Raw genomic sequence first — 25,943 nt, 5'->3', positions numbered from 1 at the left:
CTCAACTGATACACCACTTTAAGATGAAGCCACGCGAAACCTGATTAGTACCACATCAAGAAAAGGTCGGACTCAATCAGAACAAAGCTGAATCGCAGTCAATCCAACATAAATGCTCACATAAAACTGATCCACACAACAACTTACATCTTTACAGATTAAAATCAAAGGCTGAAGAACATGGGTGATTCTCAACTTCAGGACACCAAATCTCCAACTCTTTACCACACAAATACTCACTGATTAAAGTCACAAGATGGTGGGAAAGGGTTGTCCATGCTCACTCTTCTTCTCTGAATTTTTTTCTGAATTTTTCATGAATTTTTCTTTGAATTTTTCTGTCACTTTTCTCTCTTCTCTCTCTCTGATTTTTATGTGTTTCTCACAGGTGTATGCACGACCAAACTGGTGGAGAAAGAGTTAAATATGTTAGGAAGTTATTTCAGGTGAGGGTTTCACAAAACACAAGGCAAGGCTGAGAGGAGACAGGTGGTGAGCTGTTTCATTACTTCCAGCAGCGAGCAGCTGACCTTTCCCTCCCATAAAGAAAAACTTCAAGCAGGTGTGCCTTGCACATGACTGATCATTCAACAAGAAGGCAGGCAAGAAGGTGCATGGCACATGACTGGTCCAGCCAGCAAGCAAGCACACAAGCTGGTGCAACTCACATGACTAATTTAAATTAACAAGCAGTTCAAACTATTCCTAGCCAGTTCTCAACCAAACGTTTTTTCGTCCATCGAATCTTGTCTTGCTTTTATATAAAATCTTCTGGCTTGAATAAAACTTGACCATAATAAACTCGACCAGAACTATCAAGAGTAGGTATTTTGGCCACGACACAGTCCGTCGAGAATAATTCACGGGATCGATTTTTATTTTTAATTCTGGTGGAGCCAACTCCAAATTGGTCGAGTGGAATTTTTCTCCACCAAAATTCTATATGCTCGTGAGGTTATTACACAGCCTCTCTCATTCCATTACGGCAAATTGGCTCTTCCGCCTTCCTCCGTCGCTCTTCACCACCATCACCTTTGCCTTCTCTCGCTTCTTCTTTTTCTTCTAGAGGTCGCTGATGTCTGAGTCTTACACTTAGCTTGAAGAAACAAGGTTGAAGAGGATGGTTGTTACTGACGAATACTTAGATCTCATCACTAAAGTTAATGAATTTCAATTTAATGAATTTCATAAAGCTTCAAACTTTGAACAGATATACAAAGTGGCTTCTGTGAATCTTTGTGTTTACACGGACTTGGCATGTGCAGAGGAGAGTTTCATTGAGTTTTTGATATCAAGACTCTATCACTTTGCTCCAACATCTCTGGTCAGATTCTGGCCAGTCTCGTCATGAACCGACCCAAGGTATAAAACATGTATATCACTTTATCAGCTGGTTTAGTTTCTAGCACTTGGGTGGCTGGAGCCAGGGCCGGTCCTTGTTTTATTGAGGCTACAAGCCAAAAATAATAATGTGGCTGGTTGGGGTCGAACCTTTAACCTCTTATAGAGTATACAGCCATTTAACCAATGGACTAAAGTTACTTTTGTGGATTTTGTGGCCGATATTATACTTAATAATAATAAGGCTGGAAGCCCATGCTTCATTGGCCTATGGCAAGGGCCGGCTCTGCTGGAGCTTTCATAGTGATAATTGAGTTTTAACAAATTTTGTGAAATCTGATTAGCCTGGTGATGAGTTATGCGAGTGGTGATGAGTTCTGCTACATAGAAGAGAAAGACGGAATACTCTCGTCCTTAGCAAAACGTTCAAAGGTTAGCCATTCACAGAGAACTTACTAACTAAACTTGCAGATTTTCATGGAACTAAATGAAGGTTTCATGTATAGAAGAAGCTAAGTTCTTGAACTTGCAGTTTTGGTTTGTGGCGTATGTGGTGATTTTGTTTTGATTTTGGTACAGGAAGGTGGGTCGTGAGCAGAGTTTGTTGTCGTGAGCTTGAAGGCGGCAGTGACAAGGCGGAGCAGCGTCGAAGGCGGCGGCAGTAAATCCTCTGATCTGAGGACGAGGACTATGTTTTTGTCCTTTCCCGATCTGCAAATGTAAAGCTCGTACTTGTTCTTAACTTTGTAGAGCTGTGATTTGGTGGAGATAGTGTTTACTGAATCATTAGATTAGTGAATGGAAGGCCTGTTAATCTGAAGATTTTTTTATTACTGTCTTGCTTAATGAATAGATATCAATCTCTCATTTTCTAAAAAGGATGTTGGTTTGTTTTTGAAAAAAAACTACAAGCCAGAACATAAGGAAGCTTGTGAAGGATAGTTTATGCTTGAACATCAGGTTCGTTGATTTTCTGTTTTCGTGAAGCTTGTGTACCCAGTTTTGGCTACTTAGATTGAAAATTTCTTAAGTGGAACTTTGATCACTAATCGAGAAGAATGTCTTGAACTGTCTGTTTCTGTACCTTTTCTCAGCAACGATGCCTGAGGAAAAGATTGTGGATACCAAGAAGAGCCACAACTCTTGAAGGGACCAAGCAACCATTTTCTCATTTTTCTCGATAGTCATGTTAGTTTAGTGTTTGGATGATCTTATGCAAAACTTGTTCTTCTTATTGCAATATATATTATGAAGGTCATGTTTAAAAATTATCATTTATATTACTTTTAGATTAAATTTAAGATTTGAAATCTATACTAATAAAAGGGACCTTTTTAGGCTCCGTAGAGGGTCCACATCAGCAGAAAAAATTCTCTCAAAATATGACATGTGACATTATTATTTAAAAAATAAAAAATAAATAATAAGTAAATTTGCAATATAAAGAAAAATATATAATAAGTAAATAAACAATATAAGAAATAGAAACATTGCATTAAAAAATAATAAGTAAATATACAATATAAGGAAAAATAAATAATAAGTAAATATACAATATAATAAATAGAAATATTACATTAAACATCTATCATAATATTATCATTTAATATAAAAACAAAAAAAAATTAGAATAGGTAAATATACAATTGAGAAATGAAATAGTAAATTAAACATCTATAAAATAATAACTGAATACAAAATATAAGAAATCGAAATATTATACTAAACATTATCATATTAAACATCTATACTAATAAAAAAGACCTTTTGAGGCTCCGTAGAGCGGCCACATCAGCAGAAAAAATTCTCTCAAAATATGACATGTGGCATTATTATTTAAAAAATAAAAAATAAATAATAAGTAAATTTGCAATATAAAGAAAAATATATAATAAGTAAATAAACAATATAAGAAATAGAAACATTGCATTAAAAATAATAAGTAAATGTACAATATAAGGAAAAAAATAATAATAAGTAAATATAAAATATAATAAATAGAAATATTACATTAAACATCTATCATAATATTATCATTTAATATAAAAACAAAAAAAAATAGAATAAGTAAATATACAATTGAGAAATGAAATACTAAATTAAACATCTATAAAATAATAACTGAATACAAAATATAAGAAATCGAAATATTATACTAAACATTATCATATTAAACATTATCTTATTAATAGAATAAGTAACTATAAAAGATAAGAAAAATAAATAATAAGTAAATATACAATATAATAAATAGAAATATTACATTAAACATCTATCATAATATTATCATTTAATATAAAAACAAAAAAAAATAGAATAAGTAAATATACAATTGAGAAATGAAATAATAAATTAAACATCTATAAAATAATAACTGAATACAAAATATAAGAAATTGAAATATTATACTAAACATTATCATATTAAACATTATCTTATTAATAGAATAAGTAAATATAAAAGATAAGAAAAATAAATAATAAGTAAATATAGTATATAAGAAATAAAAATATTACATTAAATATATATCGTAATATTATCATTGATATAAAATCTATACTAATAAAAGAGACCTTTTTAGGCTCCGTAGAGCGTCCACATCAGCAGAAAAAATTCTCTCAAAATATGACATGTGGCATTATTATTTAAAAAATAAAAAATAAATAATAAGTAAATTTGCAATACAAAGAAAAATATATAATAAGTAAATAAACAATATAAGAAATAGAAACATTGCATTAAAAAATAATAAGTAAATATACAATATAAGGAAAAATAAATAATAAGTAAATATACAATATAATAAATAGAAATATTACATTAAACATCTATCATAATATTATCATTTAATATAAAAACAAAAAAAAATTAGAATAGGTAAATATACAATTGAGAAATGAAATACTAAATTAAACATCTATAAAACAATAACTGAATACAAAATATAAGAAATCGAAATATTATACTAAACATTATCATATTAAACATTATCTTATTAATAGAATAAGTAAATATAAAAGATAAGAAAAATAAATAATAAGTAAATATAGTATATAAGAAATAAAAATATTACATTACATATATATCGTAATATTATCATTGATATAAAAATAAAAAATAAGAAAAGATAAATATTAAGTAAATACACAATATAAAAAATGAAAAAACTATACTAATAAAATGGATCTTTTGAGGCTCCATAGAGCGTCCACATCAGCGAAACAATTCTCCCAAAATATGACATAAAAATAGAAAATAAATAATAAGTAAATTTGCAATATAAAAAAATAAATAATAAGTAAATAAACAATATAAGAAATAGAAACATTGCATTAAACAATAATAAGTAAATATACAATATAAAGAAAAATAAATAATAAGTAAATATACAATATAATAAATAGAAATATTACATTAAACATCTATCACAATATTATCATTTGATATAAAAAAAAAATTAGAATAAGTAAATATACAATTGAGAAATGAAAAACTAAATTAAACATCTATAAAATAATAACTAAATACAAAATATAAGAAATCGAAATATTATACTAAACATTATCGTATTAAACATTATCTTATTATTAGAATAAGTAAATATAAAAGATCAAAAAAAATAATAAGTAAATATAGTATATAAGAAATAAAAATATTACATAAAATATATATCGTAATATTATCATTGATATAAAATCAATACTAATAAAAGGGACCTTTTGAGGCTCCGTAGAGCGTCCACATCAGCAGAAAAAATTCTCTCAAAATATGACATGTGGCATTATTATTTAAAAAATAAAAAACAAATAATAAGTAAATTTGCAATATAAAGAAAAATATATAATAAGTAAATAAACAATATAAGAAATAGAAACATTGCATTAAAAAATAATAAGTAAATATACAATATAAGGAAAAATAAATAATAAGTAAATACACAATATAATAAATAGAAATATTACATTAAACATCTATCATAATATTATCATTTAATAGAAAAACAAAAAAAAATTAGAATAAGTAAATACACAATTGAGAAATGAAATACTAAATTAAACATCTATAAAATAATAACTGAATACAAAATATAAGAAATCGAAATATTATACTAAACATTATCATATTAAACATTATCTTATTAATAGAATAAGTAAATATAAAAGATAAGAAAAATAAATAATAAGTAAATATAGTATATAAGAAATAAAAATATTACATTAAATATATATCGTAATATTATCATTGATATAAAAATAAAAAAGAAAAGAAAAGATAAATATTAAGTATATACACAATATTGAAAATGAAAAAACTATACTAATAAAATGGACCTTTTGAGGCTCCATAGAGTGTCCACATCAGCGAAACAATTCTACCAAAATATGACATAAAAATAGAAAATAAATAATAAGTAAATTTGCAATATAAAAAATATATAATAAGTAAATAAACAATATAAGAAATAGAAATATTGCATTAAACAATAATAAGTAAATATACAATATAAAGAAAAATAAATAATAAGTAAATATACAATATAATAAATAGAAATATTACATTAAACATCTATCACAATATTATCATTTGATATAAAAACAAAAAAAAATTAGAATAAGTAAATATACAATTGAGAAATGAAAAACTAAATTAAACATCTATAAAATAATAACTAAATACAAAATATAAGAAATCGAAATATTATACTAAACATTATCGTATTAAACATTATCTTATTATTAGAATAAGTAAATATAAAAGATAAAAAAAAAAAGTAAATATAGTATATATGAAATAAAAATATTACATTAAATATATATTGTAATATTATCATTGATATAAAAATAAAAAATAAGAAAAGATAAACATTAAGTAAATACAAATATAAAAAATGGAAAAAATAAATTAAACATATATCTGAAAAATGTAAAATTTACATTATAAAAATATTACACTAAACATCAATTATAATATTAGAATAAGTAAATATAAAATATAAGAAAAATAAATTATAAGTAAATATACAATATAAAAATACAAAAAAATACATTAAACCTTTATCTGAAAATATATAATAATGTAAATAATAAGTAAATATATAATATAAGAAATATAAATACTACATTAAACATCTATCGTAATATTATGATTTGATATAAAACAAAACAATTAGATAAATATATATACAATATAAAAAATAAAAAAACTACTTTAAAAGTTTATCTGAAAATGTATAGTTTAACATTTTACTATTTTCAAATATTTTTGTAAGTAAATATACAATATAATAAAAATAAGCATAGAATATAAGATAATATTTTTATCACATTAAACATCTATCATAATATTATCATTTGATATAAAAACAAGAAAATTAGAATAAGTAAATTTATAGTATAAGAAAAAAAGGTAAAATACAATTAAGAAATGAAAAGACTAAATTTAACATATCTCTGAAAAAATGTATAGTAAAATAAATAATAAGTAAATATACTATATAAGAACTACAAGTATTATATTAAACATCTACCGTAATATTAGAATAAGTAAATATACAGTATAAGAAAAAATACAAAATAAGTAAATATATAATATTAGAACTGGAAAAACTAAACTAAACATCTATCTGAAAAATGTATAGTAAAATAAATAATTAGTAAATATAGACTATAAGACATAAAAATATGGATCATTTTTTTTTTGGAGAGTTAATCCAAAAATGGAGGATCACCAATTTGCGTGGATATTATGGTATATTTAGAAAGGTCAAAACAACAAAGTTTTTAGCAATTTGGATGTTGATCCAAGAGATACGCTTAAACTACCGGAATTAGAATCAACACTTTGGGCGGAGGCACATGTAACAAATAATCAGAGGGTTGCAAATCAAGTACATGAAAGAATTTTACCAACAATACCAGGAAAATGGTGTTTCATAGATTGCTCATGGAGAGATAAGGAACAATTCTCAGGACAAGGCTGGTACATCACTTTAGCGGATTTTGATGGATTGCTAGGGGCACGGAATGTCCGGGCAAGTCTTTCACTTCTTCATTCGGACGTAGAAGCGCTAATATGGGCAATGGAATGCATGAAGAATTTACGGTAATTTCAGGTCACATTTGCGACAGATTGTTCTCAATTGATAAAGATGGTTTCGGAACCAGAACAATGGTCAGCGTTTGATAATTATCAGGAAGACATTAAACTGCTGAAAAGAAGCTTTCTAAACTCAGAGATCGTTCATGTACCTCAGACAGAAAATCAAAAGGCGGATAGCTTAGCACGCAGTGCTAGGAAACAACCGTCTTTCGTCGTTCACATGGACAGAGTTACCGGTTTGGTTTACAGAGTCAGCATGAGTTTGTAGATGATTGATGTAAAAAAAAGACATAAAAATATTAGTATAAAAATAAATAATAAGAAATATTATTATGATATTTTATTTTTATTCTAATATTATAATAGATTTATAATTTAATATTATGTAATATTTTAATATTATTGTTAGTAATATTAATCATATAGAAATGTTATATACTATAATAAGTAAATATAAAATATAAGAAAAAATAAATAATAAGTAAATATAGTGTATAAGAAATAAAATATTATATTAAAATATATATCGTAATATTATGATTGATATAAAAGCAAAAAAAATTATAATAAATAACTAAACAAAATAAGAGAAGATAAACAGTAAGTAAATATACAATATAAAAAATAGAAAAAAATAAATTAAACATTTATTAAAGAGTTAAAATACATCTATGCTATAAGGTTAAATAAACTATACTTAGGGTTTAGAGTTATGGGGTGGAGTTTTGTGGATATGATTTTAAAGTTTGAAAAATAAAAAAGAAATATTAAAATTTTCAAAATAAAATGGGTTATTTTGGTCATTTCCTTATTGATGACTATTTTGTGACAAAAACTTAAAAACGACTATTTGAAAGAGTTGTCCTACAAATTAAGAAAATTTAAATAATAAGTAAATATATAATATAAAAAAATGAAAAACTATATGAAACATCTATATGAAAAATGTATAGTTTTTTTATTTTTTTCTAAAGAAATTACTATTCACACAAACATACAATTTAGAATTTTATTGTTGTTCAGAATACAACGTCCAAATGAATAACTATGTAGTTAACATTTAAAAATTAAAATAGCCCCGCACGTAGCGCGGATTAACTCCTAGTCCTTACTAATAAAAGAGACCTTTTGAGGCTCCATGGAGCGTCCACCTCAGCAAAAAATACAGCTTTTTTTGGATGACACGTGGCAAATTAAAGCCAAAAAGTAAAAAAAAACCGTAACGATGAAGCCTAATTGAGAGAGACATCGGTGACATAAAAAAAATGTCCGCCGAGGAAGACATCACCGTAGTATAGATTCTTCTTCTTCTTCTTTGCAATTGAGAAAGACATCGGAGTATAGATTCATCTTTAAATAGATTCTTCTTCTTCTTCTCTTTCATCGGTGACCAAATTGAGAGAGACATCGGAGTATAGATTCTCGCTACAAGAAATGTGGGTATTGGTAGCAATTCGTGGTAGTACGAATTCGCCAACTGCTACCAAAAGTGCCAAAATCAGATCACAACTCAATCGTAGCATTAAATTCGTGCTATGAAAAAAATTTATTAAGCGGAAACGCAAAATTCAGTTTTGTAGCTGAAATGTTATTTTGGAGGGTAAAACACTTAACGAAATTTCACATTCCCACCAAAAAATTAAAAATTATGTTTTGGTAGAAATTGTTATTTTTTTGCCCAAGTCATTTTCATTTTACAAAGAAAAAAAAACTTATTTATTTTCTCTATCATCGTCTTCGTTACGGGAAAATCACATTTTAAACACTGAGAGTGTCACTTTCTACCACTTTAAACACCGAAGTTTTTTTACAAACACTTTAAACCTTCAAAGTGACATTTTTATCATAATAAACCTCCAACGACGTTTTCTAGTTCATAGGAGACCGGTACTGTTTATTTTACGGGTTAAAATAATGACTTGTCGGTTTTTTTTTCTTAAAAATAAAAAAAAATACATAAAAATACAGAAAAATTCCAATGAAATTGGAACAATTTATAAAAAATTATACAAAATTCAAAACAAAATAAAAAAAATTAAAAAAATTCAAAAAACATAAAAATTAAAATTTCAAACGTAAAAATAAATAAAAATACTAAAAATTCAAAAAAATTAAAAAATAACATCTAAAATTAAAATGTCAAATTTAAAAACGAAAAAAAAATTTCAAAAATCCTAAAATAAGATCTAAAATATTTAAAAAAAAAATAATTTGAAATTTTTCTTTATTTATTTGTATTTATTTATTTAGATCATAAGAGTCTTTTGCATCTTTAATGAAACATTTTTAGTCATTTTCTTTCTTAGAAAATATTTTTGGAGCAAAACTCAATATAATCTATCTGAGAGAACTATTAGCCCTGCGTGTGGTCACCATCAATTACAATTTTAATTTTTAAGTTTGAAGTTTTAATTTTAGATCGTATATTAAAAAAAATTTAAAATTTTTCTTAAAAATTTCTTTTTTAAATTTGACATTTTAAATTTTTTTTTAAAATTTTTTCCAATTTCATTTGATTTTTCTGTATTTTTCTATATTTTATTTTTTTATTTTTAAAAAAATCCGACACGTTATCATTTTGACCCGTAAAATGAACAGTACTAACAGAAAAACGTGTTTTGAGGTTTATTACGATAAAAATGTCACTTTGAAGGATTAAAGTGCTAGTCAAAAAAACTCTAGTGTTTAAAGCAATAGAAACTGAAACTCTCCTTGTTTAAAACTATCCATTTCGGTTGAAGAAACACATATGGATTGGTCTTGTTCAAAGTCAAACTCAGGAACCCTAATCTGTCAAGCCGCTGGACTCTTCTTCTTCGTCATACCCAAACTCCTCCATCCACGGCGAATTGGCTCCTTCACCTTCCTCCGCTGCTTTTCACCACCATCACATTTGCCGCTTCTTCTTCATATTCCCTTTGTTTTATCAATCTCAATTGCACAGAAATCAAAACTCTAGAGGTCATCGACCTATATCCTTTGACAAGGTATGGCTCAGCGTGAAGACGTTTATGACCTTAATAGCCCACTAGATTCCAGGTTTTCTTCTACTCCAGTGCTCCAATTTCAATTGTGTCTATAAAAATCTCCCTTTTTTTGTTGTTTACAGTTTTCACGAGTTTCTTTTGTTCGATTTAGCTGACAAAACCCCCTTGATTTTGTTCAATCGATTTCGGCATTACTGTTTATGTTCATTTCTATTAAAAATCTCTCCTTTCTGCTGTTTCCTCTTGACAAAACTCCACCTTGATTTTGTTCACTTACTATTGTATTTGTTTACGGTATGACCAGAACTGGATTGTTTATGTTGGTTTGTCTTTTTGGTGTGTGATTCTGATTGTTTCTCTTCTATTGATTTATGCAACTGGGAACTGAGTTCTGATATGCGTTTTCTGTGAAAAGTTTTACCATTTTAATGATGCCTCAAGGAGTTGTACCAGTTCAGGGATGGACCCCTACACCGTAAGTTATGTCATACCGGAACTGATCACAGCAACTACAGAAACTTGCAGCAAAACGAGTCAGGCTAATCTGTCCTCTTGGCGGGATCTATGCTTTGTTCTTCCTTGAAGGTTTGAACAGTAGGTTGAAGTTTGTTTGTTATGAATATATAAGTTTAAAGTTTGAGTCTTGGTTGCTTATAATCCCTCTAAGTAGTCTCCAAACTCATAACTCGTGTACGTATTCTAGTTTATGCGACATTATCAGCTGAGAGTTGAGGCTTAGCTGTAAAAATGCTATTACATAACTCGTGTACATATTCTAGTTTGTCTCAGATTATGATGAATTAGACATTGATCTGTCTCTCTCTATGAGGTTCTCAGAACTATTGTTTAGTGAAACAGTCTTATTCAAAGACGCCTTTGTTACAAGTCTCGTTACCGTTTTTGCAGGTCCTCACACAAGAAGATGAGAACGGAAACGTCAAACTTGAGTGTACCGCCATTAGTAAACAACAGTTTGCAGCTGGGAGGTTTCACATTGACTCGCGGATGACAGCTACTATAGATGCTGATCGCATTGCTGGGCTTGATGTTCTTCGTATTATCAATGAGCCTACTGCTACTTCTTTGGTTTATGCTTTTGAAAGGAGAAGCAATTAAATAATTATTGTCTTTGATCTTGGTGGTGGTACCTTTGATGTCTCTGGTACTTTACATTAAACTGTTGCTATATATATATTAGTTTGATAAAACGGTTACAGTTTTGTAAACGAATTTTGATTTATAAAAACTCAAATGCAATGTATCTCAATTGGTGACAAAAAAAAAAGAAAAAAAAAATCTAATTTGGGGTATATGATTGAATTGCAATGTATAAATGATAATTAAACATTTAGATTAAATTTAATATTTGAACTTAAATAATGAACAGTAGAGTTTTAAGATTTTTAGTTAGATTTGGGTATATGATTAATTTGGGGTTTAAACCCTTACCCTAAACATAAACATTAAAATTTCAATATTTTCATAATATAATTTCGATCTTACATATATATTTAAAATTTAATAATTTTAAAAATAGAATCTCAAATTTAAATTATAACCCTCAAACATTAAATCTTAAATCTATACCCTAAATATAATACCCTAAACCCCAAACTTAAATCTTAAATACAAAGTCATAAATCTATTTTCTTAATTTATAATATAAGTTTTAATTAGACTCCAAATATGTTCTAAAATTCAAACCATATAATTAATTATAAATCTTAACCCTAAACTCTAAACCACATACTTCAAATTAACCTACATCATAAATCCTAATTTACAAATTTCAAAAATTTAAATTGTACTCTAAATTCTAACATATACACTATAACTGTGAACTCTAAATACAAAATCTAAATTTTAAATTTAATCAAATACATATACTATAAATGCCAAACACCAAACCCTACATCAAACCCTATTCTTCAAATTGATACTCAAACCCTATTCTTCAAATTGATACTCAAACTCTAAATCCTTTTATAACAATTCTTAATTTTTTTAAAGAAAATCATAATTATATATCATAATTGATATTTTTGCAATTACAAATTGTAATTACTGAAATTAACCATCACTTAATCTTCAAACATTAGTCTTTGTAAACATATAAAATGATATGTCAAACTTAATAAGATTAAATAAAATAAAATAAAAAAGAAAGAATTGTGTGGTACAAACTACAATCTCTATCTCACCTCCTTTTACGTTATTCTTTTTTTTTAATAGCAATCGTAGTGATTCTTTTCTATTGGCTAATACAAGAATGTGGGGATAACTTCTTTTTTAACCTTAACTATTGATGAATTTAATCTAAGGGACATAAATATTTGCTTCTTTTTTTAATGGTTTCCTCTCTTTCTCGATCTCTGCTCCTCTCCTCTTCTACCGTCGTAAACCTAAAAAAAAAATGAATCCATCTTTTCTTCTTCTCTGGAATAAACCCTAAGAAACCCAGAAAAATTCTCCATCTTTTACGAAGGACTCCACTTCTCACCTCGTTGGTTCATGCCTCAATCCCATCAGCTCAAACGAAATCTGTCTCCTTTATTTCCGAATTTGTGTAAGTTGTTTTCGTTTGGCTCTCCTTAAAACTGTTGATAAGATTCATTTTTTATTTGTCTACATACTGATTTGCTGTTTTGGAATGTGGAGGAGACATGAGATTTTACGGAGGAGACAGAAGATTTGGCAGAGGAGAAGGAGGCGCCACCACCTCCATCTGTTGATTATATCTTAGATCTCTTGATAAATTCATCTTGTATGTGTTTACATACTGATTTGTTTTTTAGAATGTGGAGAAAGACATGAGATTCTATGGAGGAGACTGAAGATTTGGCTCGAACGGTGGCTCCAACACAAGATTGAATCATTTCTTCAGCCATAGCATCCAGAGTCGGTTGAGGCGTCGGTGTAGAAGAAGTGGTATGTGACTGAAAGATGGTGACGTTGAAGCGCTGTGGTGACGGAGACGAAGGCGTAGCTGATATGCGGCGGCTTAGGTTTAGGTTTTGTTAATTAGGTTTGGTTTTATGTGTGTTTAATTAGTTTTGGTTTAATGTGTTCTGGTGTATTTAATTTTTTAATTCTGGTTTAGTGTTATATTTATTTGTAATTTAAGTTTTAATTAATAAATAAAAATTTATTTTTAATTACAAATTAATTTTTGTATTTTATTTTAAATTATAGCATTGTATTTATGTTATTATAAAATATTTTACAGCACTAAAAAAAGCCATAAAAACTACGTAATAGCACAAATCAAATGCTATAAACGACTATCGTATAGCTCACGATTAACTATAACATCTCAATTTAATATAGCACACGAAAAAATGCTATGATAGGGAGGGGATCTATTATAGCTGCGGCTGTCACGGCGTTCTTCGATATGGTAGCACATTCTCGACGCTACTAATACCAATATTTCTTGTAGTGTCTTCTTCTTCGCAATTTCAAAACCCTCTATGTCCGCCGAGGAAGACGCCACCGTTACGGAGCCACTGGATCTGATTCGATTGAGTATCGAAGAGAGAATCTATGTCAATCATGTTGTGTGTGTAGTAATTCACTTCCCAGAGGTTATCAGATGTCCCTGAGCTCTCAGAAATCGTTAAGCAATTCACGACCAAGTACGGGAAGGATTTTGCTACGTCTGCTATTGAGCTTCGTCCAGATTCTGGTGTGAGCCGCCTGGTAAGTGGTTGCATCCTGTTCCTGGTGTTGATTTTGTCCTAAGAACTGTTCTTGATTATGATCTTTATGTTTCTATATGTGTGAATTCCTTTCGATATACTCACTCTATCTTTTGTTAATGTGAATCTGTATGTGGTTCTCACTCTTGAAAGCTCATATGTTTTATTTTGGTTCCACTTACTGTGCTTGATCTTACTAGGTATGTGGATATGATTTCAAATCCTGAAGTGGCTTATGTGCTCCGCAAAAGACAGGCACCGGACATTATGAACGAGATGAGTGAGGTATGAAATCCAAAAGTTAAACATAACTTATCTGTCAGTCTTACTAACGAAATATTTATAATATTGTAACTAAATTTGATGATGTTTGGTATTTAAGAATATATAATATATGTATTTTAAATATCAAACATTATATTTGAAATAATTTATTTTAAACATAAACATCAAACATTTATCTTTAAATGTAAAAAAAACGATAATAAGTAATATACAATATAAGAAATTTATATATGCAATATAAGTTAAAATAAATAATTAGTAAATATTCAATTTTAAAAATGGAAATACTACATTAAACAATTATCTTAAAATGTAAAAAATCGATAATAAGTAATATACAATATAAGAAATGTATATATACAATATAAGATAAAATAATAAGTAAATATACATTTTAGAAAATAGAAATTCTACATTAAACATTTATCTTAAAATGAAAAATAAAATAAAATAAAAGGTAATATACAATATAATAAATGGAAATATACAATATAAGAAAAAAGAAGCAAATATACAATTTAAAAAAATAGAAATACTACATTAAACAATAAAAGGAAAATGTATAAATTTACATCAAACACGTCTTTATAAAACCCATTATCTCAACACCATCAACCTCACACCCATCAAAGAAGACTCCAAAGAAATCCAGCAAAAAAAGACAATGGCTCCTCCAACAACCCTCGCTGTCCCAACAACGTTTGATGACCTCTAAGGAGATTTCTGTAACAAGAAAGTTTTTGTCAAACTGATTCATTGCTGGGAAGCCCGGAACTTCAAAAAGGCGAACATACTCATGGGAGTTGAGTTTCTCCTCATAGACTCAAAGGTATTCTCTCAACTTAAACTACCATACTTTTATTGTTAACATTCATTACTAACTCTTGCGTAATGAAACCACCACAGTCAACAACCATTCAGGGGTTTATCTCCACACACTTCCTTCCCCGCTTCAAAGAGGAACTGAAACCCAACACAATTTACAAGCTCAACGGGTTCAGCATCAGACCTTCCAAATCAGTTTGCAGAGTCTCACCACATAAGCACGGGATCAGCTTCAACAACAAGACAACCTTTGCTCCTGTTCATGAAGTGGACTGCCAGATTGATTCTCAGCACTTTCGTATACGAGATCTCCAAGTGTTCACCGACATTGTTGATAAACACACAGATCTTCTCGGTGAGCACTTTTTACTCTCTAAACATTATAAATCTTTGACTCTTGTTGGGTATGGGCTTAGCCCTCCCAAAAGGCCCGCAAGACAATTACCCAGACATATGATTACAACACAGAAGATCGGCTCGTCGACTCGAAAGCCGGTGTTCAGCTCGGCTCAGACTACTTTCATTCGATGAGGTGATTGACTAAACGTCATCGGCTCGTCGACCTGACACAACGGCCCGACGAGTCAGCCCAACTACTCGAAGAGGCCCATCGAGACAATACATATTAGGTCAACGAGCATTCACCTATAAAAGGAGGAGACAAGGCAACAAGGAGGGGATCCGCAAATTACTACACTCACTTTCGGCTAGAATTAGGGTTTTACATCTTACATCTCGCCGACTTGTACGGTCCGACGAATTTGTCTTCGCCGGACTTTTTCCTCTGTTCTCTTCCCCTTTTTATAACTTGGTTTCGACTCATTGATCTGATAAAACACGTCTTTGTCTTGACCCACCGACGAGAACTCGTCTCTTCTCTTTACTAGTTTATTGACAGTCTCAGTTTAAACAGTTGGCGCCCACCGTGGGGCAGACAGAGTAGCGTCAGAAAAGATCATGACTCGACCCGACTCGCCGTCCGACGACGAGTCGCCTGTGACCGAAGGCGCTCCAACAGCAGCGGCCTTTGCAGAAACCATACTCGAGAGGATGGCGCAGCAAGGCGCCGCCCAAAAGGCGACGACCGAACAACTCGTCGCAATCGCCGCCATTCTAGCTCCGCTGGCCGGAGGCTCGGGAGATCCGGCTACGACGGTCCGAAAACAACTGTTCGACACTTACCGAACAGCTAGTGCCGGAAACCCAGCAAACACGAGTGCCGAACAGGTCCAAACTCCCGGCGGCGTCGACCTCGTTACCATCCGGAAACTCGCTGAGCTTAAGCAATCAGTCCTGGACATGAAAGACCGAATGCTCGAAGGACCTACTTCAGCACCGCTGATCGAACGTGTCCTCGCCGAAACCTTAAAAACCCCATTTTCCCGGAAGATCACCGACGTACGTTACCGTCCGACCGAGAAAATTCGCCTCCCGACTTACGCCGGAAAGGCAGATCCAACCGACCACATCACTGCTTTCAACATCACGATGGGTCGAACCAACTTCTCTGAAGAAGAAAGAGACGCTGGCTACTGTCGACTCTTCGTGGAAAGTCTTCAAGGACCAGCCCTCGGATGGTTCACTGGATTGGAGCGCGACTCTATCAACGATTTCCACGATCTGACAACTGCGTTCCTCAAGCACTACATCATGTTTACAAGACAAGGAGCAACTCTGTCCGATTTATGGAATCTATCTCAAGGACCGACCCAAAGCCTCCGCGACTTCATGGAAAAATTCAAAGCAGTCGCCTCAAAAGTCCAAGTCCCTGACAGTGTTGCCGTCGACGCATTGATGAACACTCTCTATTTCAAGTCCCTGTTTCGCGAGGATCTCTACAGAAATCCGACCACTTCGCTCCAGGACGCAATCGCCAGGTCAAACAACTTCATCCGAATTGAAGAAGACACAGCTGCGATACTTAAGAAACTGAACACGGCAACCAAACCGGCAACTGTCCCCAAAGCTCCCGAGGCACGCCAGGAACCTCGTCAGCACACCTCAGGCAGTAAACCTAACCAGCCGAAACGTTTCGTCTACGTGGTTGAAGACAAAAACGCGTCCCCACAGCCCACTGTCGTTGTACGCGAAAAAGGTTGGAATGTCTGGGAGAACGACGAAAAGCCGCAAACCTCTTCGACACCTCCAGCGTCAAGTCCTGGACCAGCTGAGTCAAATATGTGGTGTAGCTTCCACAAGTCTAAGGCACATGATACAAGGAACTGCAGGCATTTGTTAGACGCCCTCTTCTCGTCGTACGAAAAGGGAACGTCAAACGTCGAACTCCCTAAGCCTAGGCCCAACGGCACCAAGAGCTGGAGCAAAAACAAAGAAAAGAAAACTCACAAGAATCAGGATAAGTCTGGAAACCGGCAGAAGCATATTGAGGATGACAAGCAAGAAGAGCACGAAGAAGAAGACGGTGACGTACAAGTCGACGAGGAGCAACCGCGTAATCGTCGACGTGTACAAGTCATCCTCGCACGACCCAATTCCTCCTCAGACGAAGAAGAGGATAAACAGATCCATGACTCACGCCAGTATTCCAGCAAATGAACGAACGAGAGCATAGGGTCAGAAGGGTCAAACGACTTAAGAAACAAACTCAGGCGAAATTCGCAAACACCTGATCGCACATACGACTCACACAAAGATCTCCGCTCAGTTATCGAAGAATCCAAGGCTAAGAAAATCGAGGACTCGAATGCTCAATCCCGTCTCAGGCCACGAGTCATCGACCTTCGAGAAAAGCTCAACTCAAAGTCGGAAGATCTCAGAATCAAGCTCAACCGACCAAAACGTTCGGACTTACGACGGAGAATCGAGGAGGCGAGATCCAAGAATGAGGACGTACACAAATCTGTTGTCAAGGACTCACCCGTTGTCGAGGACTCGCCCAACGTCAAAAATCCACCTATCATCGAAGACTTGCCTAGCGACTCGAGGACTCGACTGAGAAATAAACGAGTCGTCGAGTCTAACTTCTTAAACGTAATCATGGGCGGCTCACCTCCTTGCGGTGATTCCGTCCGGTCTGTAAAGGACCATCGACGACAGGCAGTAACCTCGAAGAAATGGCCATCGAAACCCGAACACGATTCCTCAATCACTTTCTCGCCAGACGATGCCATCGGCGTCCATTTACCTCACAACGACCCACTGCTAGTCGAGGTAGGTATTGCGAAGTGTGACGTCGCTAAAGTGTTGATTGACACAGGCAGTTCAGTCGACTTAATCTTTCGAGATACGCTCGATAAGATGGGAGTCGACTTGCGCGACATGAAGCCATCATCTCGCTCCCTTACAGGATTCAACGGCGCCTCTGAGACAATGATTGGTACGATCAAACTCCCCGTCTATGCATGCGGAGTGATACGCACGGTTAAGTTCTCAGTCATCCGAACGAAAGCTCCTTACAACGCAATCCTCGGAACCCCCTGGTTACATTCCGTTAAGGCAGTGTCTTCGACATATCATCAGTGCGTGAAGTTTCCAGGACTAAACGGTGAGGTGCAGACGCTTCGCGGAGACCAGCAGGCCGCTCGCAAACTATTCATCGCAACGGTGAAAATGCAATAATCAACTCATCGCATCAACGCGATAGCAAAGCAAATCCAACCACAGAAAGACGAGATTTTAGAAGTCACCATCGACGACTCTGATAAGAGCAAAGTAGTCCGAGTCGGAGCCTTCCTCGACGAAGAGATGCAACGCGCAATCATCAAGTTTCTCAAGGAGAACGCTTTAACGTTTGCTTGGGCGACGTCGGATATGAAAGGAATAAACCCCGCCATCACATCCCACGAGTTGAATGTCGATCCCACCATCAAACCGATTTGCCAGAAGAGACGAAAGCTAGGTCACGACCGAAGCAAAGCTGTCAACGAAGAAGTTGAGCGACTCCTCGCAGCTGGCTCAATCACTGAGGTGCGGTACCCCAAGTGGCTAGCTAACCCAGTCGTCGTAAAGAAGAAGAACGGGAAGTGGCGCGTTTGCGTCGATTTTACCGATTTAAACAAAGCATGCCCAAAAGACAGTTACCCCCTCCCGCATATCAACAGACTCGTCGAGTCGACTGCCGGGAATGAACTCCTGACCTTCATGGACGCATTTTCTGGTTACAATCAGATCATGATGCATCCGGACGATCAAGAGAAGACGGCGTTCATCACTGATAGAGGGACGTACTGTTATAAAGTAATGCCGTTCGGTCTCAAGAACGCGGGTGCGACTTATCAAAGACTCGTCAATCGAATGTTCGCCGACAAATTAGGGAGCACGATGGAAGTCTATATCGACGACATGCTGGTAAAAATCACTCCGCGCAACAGACCATCTAGATCATCTCAAAGAATGTTTCAAGACATTGAACGAATATGGGATGAAACTCAACCCAGCCAAGTGTACTTTTGGCGTTACCTCAGGAGATTTTTTAGGATACATCGTCACCCAGCGAGGAATCGAGGCAAACCCTAAACAGATCTCCGCCATACTTGATCTTCCCAGCCCAAAAACCAGCAGAGAAGTCCAGCGACTTACAGGAAGGATCGCAGCCTTGAACCGTTTCATTTCGAGATCCACGGACAAATGCCTTCCTTTCTACGAGTTGTTGCGAGGAAACAAACGCTTCATCTGGGACGAGAAGTGCGAAGAGGCGTTCAAACAACTCAAGGAGTATCTTACGACTCCTCCCGTATTATCCAAACCCGAAACCGGCGATACACTCTCACTCTATATTGCCGTATCAACAACCGCGGTCAGCAGCGTCCTCATCCGAGAGGATCGAGGAGAACAGAAGCCTATCTTCTACACGAGCAAACGCATGACTGATCCAGAAACTCGGTACCCCACCCTTGAGAAGATGGCTCTCGCCGTTGTAACGTCGGCGAGAAAACTGCGCCCCTACTTCCAGTCCCACACAATCGAAGTATTGACAAATAAACCATTGCGAACGGAAATGCAGAACACAAACCAATCCGGACGGTTATCGAAGTGGGCTATCGAACTCAGCGAGCACGACATTGTCTTCAAAAATCGAACAGCTGCGAAATCTCAAGTCCTCACAGACTTTCTCATCGAGCTAGCACCAGAGCTCGAGCAAGATCTAATTCTCCCGAGTCAAAATTGGATACTCCACGTCTATGGGTCGTCGACAAACAAAGGATCAGGGGCAGGAGTGCAGCTGCAATCCCCGACAGGAGAACTGATCAGACAGTCGTTCAGCTTCGGCTTCGCCGCTTCAAACAATGAAGCAGAGTACGAGTCATTGATCGCAGGACTAAGACTCGCCAAGGCAGTCAAGGCGAAACGCCTCAGCACATACTGCGACTCACAACTCGTAACCAGTCAGTTTAGTGGTGACTACGACGCCCGCAACGAACGAATGGACGCATACCTTAAGACCGTTCAAACACTTGCCAAAGATTTCGAATTCTTCGAACTCACCAAAGTTCCCAGGGGGGAGAACGTATGCGCTGACGCTCTTGCTGCCCTAGGTAGCAGGTTGCGCGATCAGGTGAAACGTACCATCCCTATCCACAAGATCGATAAACCAAGCATCGACCTGACTCCCATCGAAACCGCCATCGTAGCGCCAATAACCGAAGCCACAGCCGCGAACCAAGTCCTCGAAGAGGCGCCAAACGACACCAACGACTGGAGAACAGAACTTATTGATTATCTGGTCGATGGGAAGTTACCCCCCCCCCCCCCCGAGAAATGGATCGCACGACGACTCAAGACGCGGAGTGCCCACTATATCGTCTTCGACGGAGAACTCCACCGATGGACCGCAACCAAGGAAATCATTCTGGAGGTCGAGCACTTGCTTTAAAAGTAAAAAGTCTCGGTTTCTACTGGCCAACAATGAATACAGACTGCGAAGCTTACGCCCAGCGATGCGATCAGTGCCAGCGACATGCCTCAACGATCCACTCCCCGACACAGTTGCTGTGAACGATGACAGCTCCATACCCTTTCATGCGATGGGGGATGGACATAATCGGCCCGATGCCGAGTTCTCGACAGAAACGCTTCGTCCTGGTCTTGACAGATTACTTCACAAAATGGATTGAGGCGGAAGCTTTCGCAAGCATTACAGAAAAAGAGGTTCAACGATTTGTGTGGAAGAACATCATCTGTCGCCATGGTTTACCTTACGAGATAGTGACTGACAACGGCTCCCAATTCATATCGAACAAATTTCAAGAGTTCTGCGAGAGATGGAGAATCTGACTCAACACATCAAGTCCGCGATACCCCCAGAGCAACGGCCAAGCCGAGGCGACCAACAAAATCATTATAGACGGTTTGAAAAAGCGCCTCGATCTCAAAAAGGATATTGGGCAGACGAACTCGACGGTGTCCTCTGGTCACATCGAACAACTCCTCGAGGAGCAACAAAGTCGACTCCTTTCTCGATGGCACACGGAGTCGAAGCCATGGCTCCCGCAGAAGTCAACGTAACCAGCCTACGAAGATCGAGGATGCCACAAAACGTCGAGCTCAACAGCGGTATGCTCTTCGACGCCCTGGACGCTATAGAAGAACGCCTCGACCAAGCACTACTCCGCATCCAGAACTATCAGCATCAGATCGAAGGTTACTACAACAAGAAGGTCAAGTCTCGACCTCTCGAACTGGGCGACATAGTACTACGCAAAGTGTTTGAAAACACCAAGGAGCTGAATGCAGGCAAGCTCGGAACTAACTGGGAAGGGCCGTACAAAATTTCTCAAGTCGTCAAACCAGGAGTTTACCGACTCGAGACGTCGACCGGCGAGCCCGTCCCCAGAGCGTGGAACTCGATGCACCTACGACGATACTACTCTTAGGCACAAGTCCGAAGATCGAACACTCGAAGAGTGAATGACACCCTTGTCACTTTCACTCCCAAAAAAAAAAAAAAAAAAAAAAAAAGTGAATGCGCATCCAATGCCACTTTCACTAACCAAAACGAACTACGAATGGCTTGATCCTCTCCTAGAGGTACGTAGGCAGCCCTTTACCGGGTCCAGCTATAACAAAAACAATCTCCCAACAAGTAGGAGCGCAAATTGTTTTAAGCGATACTTACGCACGAGCACGACCTTGTCTCTCGGACAAACGTACTAGCACTCGCACCCACTAACGGGCATGTCCTGATCAGACACGTGCTCGAGGGATTCTTCGGTCGCATCGCGGTCCCGAGCCATGCGATCGAGACGACAACTTTCAATCATCTTATAATCCTCTAAAGCCGGACTTGGCCAACCTAATATTCTTTTTTGGATTACTTAAAGATCGATTTGAGAACCGTTGTCGCTCGAAAGTATAAACGATTGTCTTCGAAACTCGAAAATTTATGTTATCGAGGACTCGAACTGACGGCATGATGTGTCAAAATTTGATAAAGCTGAGTCATCGACTCTTCGGTTTGATTCAAGACATCGACCAGATTGCCAAACCAAAATCGTTTAAACCTACTGAAATTCTGAAACGACGGATAGCCACAAAAGCAAAGTAAATCCGGATATTACATCGATAAAACCCTCCAAGGGCTAAAAACCAAAAGTCTAAGGAAAACAACAACAACATATTAAACTAGTCCACGACATGGTCGGAGCCCCCCTCAACGACCTGAGCAGCAAGCTGATCCGAAGCCTCCCCGATTACATCCGCTGGCAGAACTGGCAGATTATCGTTTCCGACAACCGCTCCCTCTTCATTTTGCGGGTCACCGACTAAGCCGGATTCGGTCTTCTCCAATTGTTCGCCACCCTCTTCTTCAGTCGAAGAATCTGAGAGTTCAAGTAGATTGACAGGCTCTGTCTCCGTCTCGACAACCGGGACCAGCGGATCTTCATTCGCGACGAGGCTGGTGGAGAGCGTAGTCGGATCCAAAGCAGATGCAACGGTCGTACCCTCGAGCCTTACGACCTCGCCAACGATCCCACCTTCTTGAAGAGATAATTCCCCGAGCTCTCTCCCAGTCGGTTCTACAGATCCTTCGTTCGCATGATCTCCTTGGGAACTACTGGGAGTTTGAAGGAAAGAAGCGGTCCCAGCATCAATCAGGCCCGCATTCGATCCATATGGGTCAATCGTCGCCCACACATTCTCGTTCAGAAAAGGAGATCGAAGATGAAGAGGAGAAAGACAGAGAAGCTCCTCGGGGATCCCTCCGACAGCTAGGCGTCCAGCCGCAACCTCGTACTCTTTCTCTTGTTCGGCGAACAAGTCAATCGTCTCCTGCGGAATGTTGATCCCGCTCTCCTTAAGCGTTTCGAGACACTTCTTTGTCCCAAAAGCTTGGCTCTGCAAGGATCTGGCTGTTTCGAACTCGCTACGACGCTTCTCGAGATCTCGAATTTGGGAAAAACGCTTATTGCTCTTAGCAATCATGGCCGTTTGTACATGGAACCGCTCATGAGTAACCTCGTAACCTCGAGAGTCCCTCAGTCTGTTGACCTCTTTCAAGTGCCTAAGCGCGGTGGACACCATCTTCTCCTCCATAGCTGCCTTCTCTCTTAACCAAGCCTTCTTCTCCTCCTCGAGTCCTCGTACCTTTGCACCCGCAGCCAACAAATTTATCCTTCAACTCCCCGAATTTCTCCAGGAAACGAGCCTTCTGAGCCTTCTTCCTCTCGATCAGTTGAGCCCGGTCCTCCGCGACCTTATCAATTGTCGCTTTAAATTCCTTCGTCTTGCGGTCAATAGCTGCATCCTTCGCTCGAGCGAGCTTGTCGGCATGCCTCAACTTGGACGTGGCCTCCTTAAGGGCTGAATCGTATAACTCGACGATGTAGTTCATGCTCCCGTCGCTCTACATAAACAAAAGAAAATATCAGAACCAGGAACATGAAAAATACAAAATAAGGGGAGTAATTTTTACCAGAATTTTAGTCCTTGCCGCGTCGACGTACGCGTCCTTGAAAATAAGGTCCTTGACAGCGGGCAAGTCCTTGCGACCACCCTTAATTTGTCGAACAAGCTCAGCACAGTCAGTCGGGGCGAAGGAAAGAGGAGTCTCGCCGACATACTTGAACTCCACGCGGTCATGAAACTTAACTCGGCGATCCTCAGAGGCCGAACCGCCTTCAACGAGAGTCCGAGGTGCAGCTGGAGAAATCTTCGCAGCAGAAGCAGACGCAGCCGGAGTAGACGACTCATGAATGCGGGCAGTTTTCTTCTTCTTCAGAGAGATGGACGGGGAGTTGTCCGAGTCGACGACTCTCCGAGCTTCAGCATCGCGAGGAAGATCTTTCTCGATAACGGTCTCGCAAGCCTCGGCGCCTTCAGCAGGCTCCGACTGTCCCTCAACAGATTTCTTCTTCTTCCTCTCCTTTTTCTTTTTCTTTTTTGGAGGACCATCAGATTCAGACCTCGCTTGAGAAGCAGCCGATGCAGAGGAGTCAGGAGCAGATCTCTTCTTATTACCACCAGTCACCGACGGTTCGGCAATCTCTCGTTCAGAGATCAATGTGAGATCCCCCCTCGAGGAGTCGACGTTATCCGGGCCTTCGGACGGTCCGGGGGAAATCACAAGAGGAAGAGGAGCGGGAGGAACTGCTCCACGAGGAGTCTTCACGCGAGAAGTCTCTTCGCGAGGAGTCTCTTCGCGAGGAGTCGTCCTACTAAGAGTTGTCTCACTAGGAGCCGCAGAGGATGCCTTTTTCGCCTCGCTCAGTTTTTTCTTGATTAAGGCACTCAAATCTGGAAGCTCTTTCATTTCCCTGGCCGCGTTGATGATCTTTTGCTCGGCACTACTAAATATCGAAAAACGCCGCTTGTTACCGGTAATCAAAGGTAGTAGATCAGACCTCCAATCCCCTGAAAAAGATCAGCAATCTGGTTCAGATAAATCTCGGAACTGGCATGAGCTGGAAGAAAACGAGTGATCGCAAAATGAAACTTACTCCTCGAGATTCTGTCAAGCACTCGTTTAATCCTCTTGACGGTGATATCCTTCCAGCTCACTTGGACGCGCGAAACGACTTCACGAGCATCAGAGACGAAATCTTCCGGATAAGAGGCCGTGTCCGGATGATCATCTGCAAATAAACGAAAACTCGTCAGACAACAAGGAAAAGAGCCAGTCGATGAGCTGACAACAGCGTTCTACCGAGTTTATGATTCCACAAAAATCGAAAGGAAAAGTCGGGAGGCTCCTCGAAGGCAAAACCATCAGATTTGACGTAAAAGTAGAAACGTTGTCAGTGCGCCGTCCTGCACGGATGATCGACGATCACGTTGTAGTTGGGCCTCATCTGGATCGAGAATAAACCATCACCCATGGACTTCGTATAGGTCAACTCCTAGAGTGTCTGAAAACTCATCGAAACGTTGATCTCCGCCGCAGTCACCATCAATGTCACTGAGGTACGGAACGCACCATTAAAGAATTGACTTATCGCCGCGTCACGACGTCTCACGTAAGATGTGATTAGTCGAGGAATTGGAAACCAAAGTTTGGTCTCATCCTGAAAGTATGACTCATAGACGCACTGAAATCCCAAAGGAGGGGACCACGGCCTCTGAGATCTAGTTGGGATCAAGAAGGTCACTCCGGTTCCTTCACATTCCCTCAATAAAGCTTTCACGCTACTAGGAGTCGAACGAGTCTCCTCGATATTCTCCCACGACTGTCCCTCTACTACAGAAGGACGCATCTGCTCGACCGCCAAGGCCGGGAGATCCTCGAAGATTCCCCCCGGATGATAACGACACG

At 36.8% G+C, this 25,943-nt stretch overlaps 3 long non-coding RNA genes across 5 annotated transcripts; all 3 read left to right on the top strand.

Moving 5' to 3' along the window:
- Positions 1-1,364: 1,364 nt before the first annotated feature.
- Positions 1,365-2,644, top strand: LOC106420601. Of its 2 annotated transcripts, XR_001284018.3 has the most exons (4): positions 1,441-1,773; positions 1,921-2,060; positions 2,258-2,301; positions 2,436-2,644. It is a non-coding gene; the product is annotated as an uncharacterized LOC106420601 (long non-coding RNA). The 2 variants fall into 2 exon arrangements; XR_007324860.1 differs by lacking the exons at positions 2,258-2,301; positions 2,436-2,644 and having other exon boundaries at positions 1,365-1,773; positions 1,921-2,165.
- A 7,383-nt stretch (positions 2,645-10,027) lies between these two features.
- On the top strand, positions 10,028-11,688 carry LOC111206684. 2 transcript variants are annotated; one of them, XR_002658938.2, is made up of 3 exons: positions 10,096-10,427; positions 10,843-11,012; positions 11,334-11,688. It is a non-coding gene; the product is annotated as an uncharacterized LOC111206684 (long non-coding RNA). The 2 variants fall into 2 exon arrangements; XR_007324859.1 differs by having other exon boundaries at positions 10,028-11,012.
- A 327-nt stretch (positions 11,689-12,015) lies between these two features.
- On the top strand, positions 12,016-13,582 carry LOC125588726. Its single transcript, XR_007324858.1, has 2 exons — positions 12,016-12,993; positions 13,089-13,582. It is a non-coding gene; the product is annotated as an uncharacterized LOC125588726 (long non-coding RNA).
- The last annotated feature ends 12,361 nt before the right edge of the window (positions 13,583-25,943 follow it).

The sequence above is a fragment of the Brassica napus genome, chromosome C6 (assembly GCF_020379485.1).
Source record: "Brassica napus cultivar Da-Ae chromosome C6, Da-Ae, whole genome shotgun sequence".
In the NCBI taxonomy this organism is placed as follows: domain Eukaryota; kingdom Viridiplantae; phylum Streptophyta; class Magnoliopsida; order Brassicales; family Brassicaceae; genus Brassica; species Brassica napus.
This window is presented reverse-complemented; position numbering and strand designations above follow the sequence as displayed.